The sequence below is a fragment of the Taudactylus pleione genome, unplaced genomic scaffold (genome assembly GCF_031769625.1).
Source record: "Taudactylus pleione unplaced genomic scaffold, aTauple2 ptg000095l, whole genome shotgun sequence".
Classification (NCBI taxonomy): domain Eukaryota; kingdom Metazoa; phylum Chordata; class Amphibia; order Anura; family Myobatrachidae; genus Taudactylus; species Taudactylus pleione.
Genome location: NW_028284497.1, coordinates 5,625,003 through 5,635,314, shown reverse-complemented (window position 1 = coordinate 5,635,314; position 10,312 = coordinate 5,625,003).

Genomic DNA, 10,312 nt, shown 5'->3' with positions numbered 1-10,312 from the left:
TGAATGTTGAGACCTCTTGTGGTTCAGCTGTGGTTAATGTGGGAATGGTCCCTTCCTTAGAACATGATGTTATAATAGGGAGAGACTTCCCCCATTTTTGGAAATTGTGGAAGTCCTGTGAGGTCGCAGAGTCAAACAGTATAGAGCCAGTAGACCATCCTGGTGATATGCTGGCAGCAGGTGTAACCCCGTAATCCTCAGACCCTTGCCCTGTTGCTAGTATGGCTGGGGAAGTGGTAGATGATGAGGAACAAAATGAGGTACCTCCTCCAGAGGAGGCAGAGGTGATAGACATGGAGGAAAGCATACCTCCCCTTGAAGTGAGAGAGGATTTCACCTTGGGCTCCACCTTGATGAGAGCCAGAGAAAATGTGAAAGTTGTTAATGGAAACCCATTAAACCCAGAAAGCAGGCTTCCGTTTCCACACATGGCCCTTAACAATGAGCTCTAATATAAAGTGACAAAAAGGGGTGAGGTTAACTATAAAGTATACCAACCAGGCAAAAAGGATGCCTGAACAAATTTGCCATGTTAACCTTATCAAACCCTGGAAAGATAGGTTATCTCTGTTAGCTGAACCAAGCCCACCAGTAGCGTCAGTCCCCTTGGTTCCAGAAGTAAAAGTGTCCAAAACCCTGTCAGCTGCTCAAAAGAATGAGGCTAAGGAGTCGTTTATTAGGAACAGAGATTTGTTTTCAGTACTGCCCAGCCGCATGGCCATAATAAAGTATATCATCATTACAGAGCTTAGCGCCAGGGGGCGGGGCTTAGCGTCGGTGGGGGGGTAGTAGCGGTGGTCGGTCGGCGCATGCGCGGGCTCTTAGTCGCGGTATTTTTTCCGAAAATACCGTGACTAGAGTGCGGATGGGATCCGCAGGGACAGAGCTTTATCGCAAGCTCTGTCCCTGCAAGGGATTTATAGTAAATCCCTGTGATATTACCTGAATTCGCAATGCGAATTCACTCGGTAATATCACACTACAATCCGCATTCAATATGCGGATTGTAGTAAATAGAGCCCTCTGTGAGAGAATCAGGCTGATAAGAAGCAGGTAAACTAAACCTGAAAGAGCCTTCTTATACTTTGTTTATTAGTGAGTCAGGATAACTTCTAAATAGCTAGTGCCAGATTGCAAGGTGTTTATTTCTCTTTCTTTTTGTTTGTTTTGCCTAATAAAACTGGCGGAGGCCATTTGCACCAGACCAGCGGACTTTGTGTGATTTCTCAGCTGCTGCGCAGTGCCATCTACCCCAGGAGATGGTACCAGTTCCCCGACCTTGCTACAATATATATATAAACACAGTATATAACATTACTAAAGCAGACTAAATAACAAAGTGTTCAAATTGATGGAAAAAGAGGAATTTCATGAAATCTTTAAAATGTCATAAAAAAAATAATATAATAGGTAGAATTGGCAGCGGCACTCGCAGGACTGAGAATAAGAGAATGACACCACACTGGGGTAGTTCAGTCCAACGTTTCAGTCAGGAGACTTTTAATATATATATATATTTGTCTTTTCAGGGCCTGTCTAGCTGTGATGGCTTATAAGTCCCATCCAATTGACAACGTGTGCTGGGACATGTAGTTTCATCACAGCTGGACAGGCAGTCAGTAAGCTGGTTGCACATAGAACACCCAGGCTTCTTACCTAGGGCTCCAGGTCATACTGTGACAGTAGTGCGGCGGCTGCACGGTCCAGGATCACAGTATGATAACTGTCAGACAGCACTGGATCGCTGGGAAGTGGAGCGGAGGAGGATGAGGAGGTGCCCTGCCCCCGGCTAAATCCCGCATCATGAGTCTTGACTGGCATTGCCCGCACTGCTAAGGAGTGGTTTTGTGCACAAATGGACCACTCCTTCTGACACAGCCACACTGTGCCCCCGCAGTGGTTCCCTGGCTGGAGAACAAGCTCCATACACACCACTGCACTACCGCTTCACTACAGTGCTGCTCTGAAGTACTGGCTAATGGCACTATGAAGCACCCGCTAGCCCCAGCAGATGACCTCTTCCTGTTTGCCTTCCATAGTGGAACACAAATCCGGGAAATGTGGCAGCCGATGTCAGCCGGCCCAGCAGGCAGTGCCAGAACTTTCCCTGTGGCCCAATCCACCTCTGGTCAGAGCTAAGTAGGAGACATCCATCTTTACTGTATCATTCTCTCACAGTAACAAGATGGCGCTGAGCATGCGCAGTACTGACTTCTGCAGCAATCTTGGATCAGGGAATGAAGCCTCTCTGGAGGTACCTTAAGCATGGAGTCTGCGCAGTGGAGCACTCCAATATCAACACGTTTGACTCAGAATCAGGCCCTATGCCCGACCAATTGAAGCAGGGGGAAGGATGAAAAAAGCTGGCGGTTGGGCAACAGCGGAGGTAGTATGGAAGGAAAGCAGATCTAGTGAGGAGGCTGAGAGCAGGAACTGTCTGAAAGATGGGCACCAAAGGCACGTACCCAGTGCAGTCGAGAGCTCAAAAGGGCCCCGGTACTGGGGGAGTGGCCAAATCCAGATGTGACCATGCCGCTTCCCAAAAAACTTAGAGAAACTATTATGTGTGGCAAAGGGTGGTGGCTTCAGGGAAGGGGGAGCGATCATCAAAATGGCGGCGTCATTTTCCCAGTGATTTCTGCTGCCCTGCAGCATTGACCTGGCGCTGTAGAGCAGCACTCGAGACTACGGACAGGTAAGTATAACAATATATGGGTGCAAAGTGCGGTGTGGGCCCTCCTGGAACCAGGGGTCTGTGTGTAGCGCATACCCTGCACCCATTATAGATACACCATTGACACCAACTGATCGTTGTTAAATGTGTTGTTTAAGTTATGATGTACACGATGTACACAGTGTAGGATGTCTTGTGCTATATGACTAGTATGCTATAAAACACGAGTGATTTACAGTATGTTTGTGCATTGTATTTTGGCTGTGCTGTGACCTAGTACACTCAAATGTAACATCTTAGGTTTGTGTTTTAGTATATTTTTATACAAATAAAGTATACATTTTTATTAATAAAAAAAAATGACAATATACATGACTATCACCTTTTTTATGTAGTGTGATATCTGTGCGATAGAAAAAAAATGCAAGAAAACTACTTTTTTGGGAACTCCCCACAGGATATATGTAAGCATTGTCGCTGATTTCTATTGGGATTCCCCCATTTCTGATCGCAATAGCAGCCCCCATAGAGTTCTATGGGGGCTGCTATATTGTGAAATTTACCAAGCTCCAAAATGCAAAGCATTCCTGAGCTTGACTCTAATGCCATTGTAGCCTATGGGCTACAGAGATCGCACAATTTGGGAGAGGGACCTGTAGGATCACTCCCTGGCATTGGCTACTTGCACATTCGTGGCCTGATGACCGTGCAGCAGTAGCAAACCAGGCCAGATCGCATTACAAGTGCGATCATTAATAAATGGGGCCCAGGTGCTGAAACAGAAAAAGGGGTTGTACTAAAAGGATGATCATAGAAAGGGATGATCAGGATGATTGCCTGCAGTTCACCTCCAATACACTAGTGACAGTGACAGTATGTTTTAACTAAGGGGTCTATTCATAAAGAGTATGAAGTGGCTCACGATAAACATGACTTTATATCACATCACATCGTGCAGGGAGAGGTTACAGCGTCCTCCTGCTGCTGCTCCAGGACAATTTGTTACATTTCCAAGTTTTTTTTTGGTAAACATATTTTTTTGCCCATTATTGATTATATCTCATCGTAATAAAACTACTTTCACCCACATGTACTCAAGTACCAAGTATGTCAAGTTTCCCCCTCCAACATTCTCTCACTAAGGACCCCATTTATTAATGATCGCTATTGCAATGCGATCTAGGCATGACATTACCGTTCATGATCTCATTACACTATGTGATCATAGTGCCCCGATGTATCATCTGGCACATGCAGGTACACGAGCTCAGTAAGGAGCCCATCCCTGCGATGTGCCGATTGGCTACCGGGGCTGCTGTGCATGCGCAGTCACGCTGACTGCACATGCATGGCCGCCATTGCCGGGGAGGGTTCTGGAGGAACCCTCCACTGTCTAATTATGCACGCTGTAGCCCATAGGCTACAGCGGCTAATGCCATCTTCGGGATGTTGGTAATTTTGGCAACATCGCATCCCGCCTAAGAAACCTATGGGGGATGCGGCTGCCTGCAGTAATGGAGGGATCACAGCAGATATCGGAGATACCTGTTGTGGTCCCTCCTTCATACATCTGGGGGAAACTTAATATTTGTGGTTAACTCCCAAAAACTGGTGTTTTCTGAGATTATACCTCAAATAGACAATGATTAATGGGCCCCTTATAATCTTTTCTCCCAATATTACACTTTCCGCTACGGTTGCATCTAGGTTCTCTTCAGTTGACTGTGACATCATCATTTACTATCCACGTGGACATCTATTGGGAATAAAAAACCAGTGGCGAGCGAAGTGGAGCGAGCCACTATGCCCAAAGCGGGGTAAGTGAAGCGAGTCCTCGAGGGTACAAGTTTCTACTGTTGGTGGCCAGATACTACATTTGAGACAAAATAACAGCGCTGTCAGGGCATGGAACCGCACTTTGCTGGATTATCAGGCTCATTTGCTGGACTCTCACTACGGCTCCAGCGAATATGCATAGTGATCCCCATGTGGAAAGATGTGGGTTAAACAACGTCCCCCTCACAAATCTGTATGAGGTTTTTCATTATATAACACCCCAACCGAAAAAAAAAAGAGGCAGAATAAGATGGAACCAGTAGCTGGAATTTGGGCCTAATTCAGCAAGGATCGCTATTCCGCTGATACGCAAGCAAATAATATCAGCGGTGATATGCAAATAATTGCATTCGCATTGCGATCGTAGCCTCACATAAGTACATCCACTTCCCCTTTCTCACACCAATATACTTTACCAACATAGCAAAATAATTGGTAACATTAGGTAACATCGGACCCATACGTACAGTTAAGGCAGGTCAGACCTCACTCAGGCACTGCTAACTTCAGTGCACGCTATGAGACCTCAGACTGCATATGGCCACGTAATGGATAATTTATGCAGGCCCATGCAACAGCGTTCAGACGCACTGGCACACCTACTTTCGCCCGACTACCCCCCATCACCACCCACAACCGTCACTTTCTGTCAATCACTCTGCAATGGGTCTGCGGGGCCTCTGGCACAGTACACAGTACTTCTAACCTCAATCCAGTACATTGGTTTGGCTGTGCCAGCTATCTGCCTATCACTGTGACACAGTGAGTACCATCTAGTCCGGTGACCAAAGAGGCGCCTGCCCCAACCAGCGGCACAGTAAGAACCAACAAGCAGGCATCTCTTGCTTCTGATTCCCCCACACCATTAGGGGAGATACTAGGGTGAAGCGTTCACGGCAGCAGCACAGCACTTTCTAAGCAGCTGACAGATACTATCTTAACACTGTGGTATTGTGCAGTGAAATTAGCACTACACTTACAGAGTTCCTGTTAAGATTCATGGTCTGGACTATTTAACTATAATAAACTCTCCCAAGTAAGTGATACCTTTACCTACTAGGGTATATATACCTGAACCTCATTGTGGAACATTAATTGCGGACAATGAGCCTGATTCACTACGGATCGCTATTGCGATCGCAACTGCGACTACGCACGCAGGTCTGCTGCGAAAATATGCTCATGGCAGCAATCGCAAAGCTATTATAGAGACGTCCATCCGTAATACCTTGCAATCCTGCGTATACATCGGGAACATCGAGTAACATCGGCCCTTCATGTACAATTACAATAGGTCTGACCTTACTCAGAAATTGCTAACCTCGTCACACGCAGTAAGTACTCAAACTCTGTATGCCATCGCAGTGGCTAATTTATGTACGTCCATGCAACCGCGTTCAAACGGACTGGCACGTCAGCGTTTCTCCGACCACTCCCCCGTCGCCAACCCCAAGCGCTTACATCCCGTCCATCCATCTGCGATGGCATTGTATCTGCGTGAGTGATCGCAGTGCCAACTCACACACTGCGGTATCGCAATAGCAATCCATGCTGAATCAGGCCCATTATTTCCTTGGAGTGGCAATTCAGTCCCGGAATACACTTTGGATTGTATGTATTATTTATATGTTTCAGATAATTAGAGAGACCAACATTAAATAAATATTTTATAAAACACTCTCTGAGTAATTACTATTATGACCAAAGCTCCTCTTTTTTGTCCAATATTTATATGATGAGTATGTAGCAGCACTTACTGTGGGAGATGGGGAGGCAATCGGAAAGCCGACTGCCTAAATACCGGCAGCCGGCTTCCCGACTGCCTTATCCCGGCAAGGGTGAAATGCCGGGCGTCTAGATGTAGATGCCCGCATTTCCCCGACGCCGGGAGACCGGCGCCCGGCATCACGATCGTAGTAGGTTAGGGTTAGGCACCCCCGGGGGGGACTTAGGGTTAGGCACCCCCCCGGGGGACTTAGGTTTAGGCAGCGGGGAAGGGGGTGGTTAGGGTTAGGCACTTAGAGGGGGGATTAGGGTTAGCCACTTGGGGGGGAAGTTAGGGTTAGGCACCCCTAAGGAAGGTTAGGGTGGTTAGGTTAGTGGATACTTACCTATCCACGATCGGGATTTCCAGTGCTGTCGGGCTTCTGCTGCGTCGCACTCTGCTCCTGTCGGGCTGCCGCTGACGGGAATCGAACCAATTCCGGGAGATGGCGTGTGGAATGGTATTAATGTGACTGGTGGTAGAGGGCACCTTCTATCATAATGATAACTTTATCATTATCATCTAAAAAGGGCAGCTTGGATTCAAAAGGTGCATACACACATTACGATTTTTTGAACAATTTAACTATAACGTCGTTATCATTAAATCGTTTATAAAATCGTTCATCTTTTTATGGTGAACGATGAACGATTATTGTTCATGCGCATTCACGTTTGTAGTTCTTCGTCCATTCTGACTGTCCAACAAACGATTTTCGTTCAGAAAATTGTTCATGTTGTGCAGTATGAACGATAAATGATGAACGATTTCCATTCACTGTATGCATGATTAAAAAATCATTAATCGTTCATGAAAATCGTTCATTAATTTAGTAACCAACGATTTTTAGTGAACGATTTCAAGAGAAAATCTGAACGAAAATCGTTGGTTACTAACATCATTGTGTGTGTATGCGCCTTTAGAATTAATTAGCAGAAACTTGGCGGGACTGTTCAGACTCTACTGGAGCCTCTAGTTAAGCTTACTCGTGGTGAGTGAAGCTGTTATGTGCAGTGAGCCAGAGAGTCTGAGGGCAGGATGTATCCTTTGTAGCATATTGCATATGATACATACCGCCACTTATCGCATTCATAGTGACATATATTAATGCCATATGCATGTATAATTGCGATTAGAAATACAAAGAACAGCTGTTCCAATAAGACAGGGGAAAAAGATTCCCGATGTTCAGGAATATGCGCGGACCTGTACTGTGCATTTTCACTATGGGTCTGCGATATTGCTGGCAGTTCGGCAGCAGACTATCAGTTATTGACATTCTGCTGCCATCTTTGGGTGGGAAGGGGCAGCGTCGGCCTCCATTCCCCAACTCAGAGGCATGTTGCAGCCGTTGTGGGGAAGTGACAATGCCAGGGTCTCCATCAGCTGACAGATTTCCTGGCCTTATATGCGGGGGTCACTTAACTGTCCAATAGTAGCGCAGTTGATCCCAAGTTGCATTCTAAAATGCAACTTGGATTAGTACTGGATGCAGGAGGCAGGAAGCTTCCTGCTGCATTACCATATTACAGTTATCGCAGCTTCTACAATGTTAGGAGCTGCAATAGCTAGTGCTTCCTCTGCTGAATCAGGTCCCTAGACCTTAGGGCAGGGGTTCCCAACCACAGTCCTCAAGGCACACTAACAGTCCAGGTTTTAGGGATAGCCATACTTGAGCACAAGTGACTTAATTAGTACCTCAGTTATTTTGATTTAACTAAAAGCAGGACTGTTAGTGTGCCTTGAGGACCGTGGTTGGGAATCACTGCCACATCAAACTTTACGAAATGACATACACAAATACAGTGGTGGCCAAAATTGCGGACACTGGGCCTGATTCAGAGCCGGACGCTATTTGCGAACGGGCGTTCAGGAAAAGGGGCCGGCTGTTTAAATTGAGCGCTCGCTCATTGCGGTCTGTTGACGCCTCTATGTCTGAGTGAGCGAACGAAACATGCACTTGCTATTTTGTAAAGACGCCCCCTGGCCGTTCGCATCATACGTTATCTCCGCTATATTAGATTAATCGAGTACATCGAAAGGCGTCTGAACTGCTCGCAATGCTTGTGGTAGGTTTTACTTCCCGCAATCACTGCGAGCAGTTCAGGCTAAAAGACAACCAAGTGACGTGGTCGATGACACTCCCTTACTAATTATGCACACCCATTAAATGCTTGTTTTGACAGTTTGGCACGCCTGCATTCTGATCTCCACTCCCCGTTTTCAAGCACCTTCCCGTGTTACCACCCACAAACGCCTCATTCTGTCACTCAAATTAGTAGGCCCTCGCTGTTTTGCGAGCGCACGAATTCCAACCGCAATGACTGGTTGGCGCATGCGCATTACAACCCATACGCATGCACAGATGTGCGAACATCGCTTGGAGCGAGCGGCTCTGAATCAGGCCCACATTTTGAAATTTGAATGTTTTTCAACTTTGAATGCTTATAAAACCTGTTTCACTTCACGCAGTGCAATGATTCATATATCAAATGAAAAGAAATTTAACACAATAAACAGAGGTCAAATATTTGCATTACAAGGGAAGTTATGCTAATTTCAGTCAGAGAAAGAAGCACAGATGCGTGAGATTCAAGAAGCGGATTGACTACTACCAGCTAATCGGAATCGTCATTCTGAGGACCAATCAGCTGTCATTTATGAGCAGATGCAAGGTCATGTTCAAAGGTGGGAAAGGTCAGATTGGCTGCTTCATTTTTCAGAATAAAGTTGGTTACTGAAGTGCAATTAAGGTTGGATGTTTGTGTGTTTTGTTTAGTGCTATTGATGGTGTAAAAAATTAATACAACAATGTCGTCCAGGCAAAGTGGTGACTGGTCACCCAGGAAACAATCCAGGATTGTGGTGTTACGTGAAAATGGTCTTTCGTATGCAGCAATTGCGAGAGAAGTTGGTGGGAATGTGACAACATCAGGAGTACGAAAGTTTTGTTTACGCTATCAGGAAACACAATCTATACAAAACAAAGAAGGAAAAGGATGGAAAAAGTGCATAACAGCTATTTTTGATAGGAGAATAAAACAAATTTGCGTCAGGGACAGATGGATGTCATCTACGGCCATTAGCAGTGACCTGAGTGCAAATGGTGTTTTTGTCAGTGCTAGAACGGCACGGAGAAGACTAACGGAGGTTGGCCTAATTGGTAGGATTCCCCTAAAAAAGCCACTGCTGAATAAAGAGCAGCTGCAGAAAAGAATACAGTGGACAAGAGAACACATTGCATGGACAGAAGGTCAGTGGAAACAAGTGATATGTAGTGATGAAACTAAGATATCAATATTTGGTAGTGATGGGAGAAAATATGTGAGACGTCGCATCGGGAAAGAGGTACATCCAGATTGCATTCAAGCAACAACAAAGAATCCTACAAGTGTTATGATCTGGGCATGTATAACAGCAGACGCTGTAGGCCACCTTTGTCATAGATGGCACACTGAACAGCAGAAAGTATATTGACACCATCCTACAACTAAAACTTCTACCTTCTATCAGGGATCTTTTTCCAGATAATGCCCCATTTTTTTTCCAGCAGGATTCGACTCCCTGCCACACTGCACAGACATGCAAACAGTGGTTCATGGAGAATGACATACAGGTGCAGGGATGGCCAAGCAACAGCCCAGACCTGAATCCCATAGAACATTTGTGGTTCCGTTTGAAAAAACTGGTACATCTGAGGCATCCATCCAATAAAAGACAATTAATTGAGGCTATAATTGCCTCATGGCACCACATAATAAAGAAGGAAGAGCTCCAAACATTGGTTGGCTCAATGCCACGTCGCTGTGCTGCTATCTTGAAAAATAAAGGATACCCAACGAAATACTGATAGGACAGTAACATCATAAGTACACAGGGATTTTCACCCTAAGTGTTGTTTTCACTGCATAACTTCCCTTGTAATGCAAATATTTGAGCTCTGTTTATTGTGTTCAATTCAGCATTACATTTCCTTTCATTTGATATATGAATCATTGCACTGCATTAAGTGTAACAGTTTTTATAAGCATTCAAAG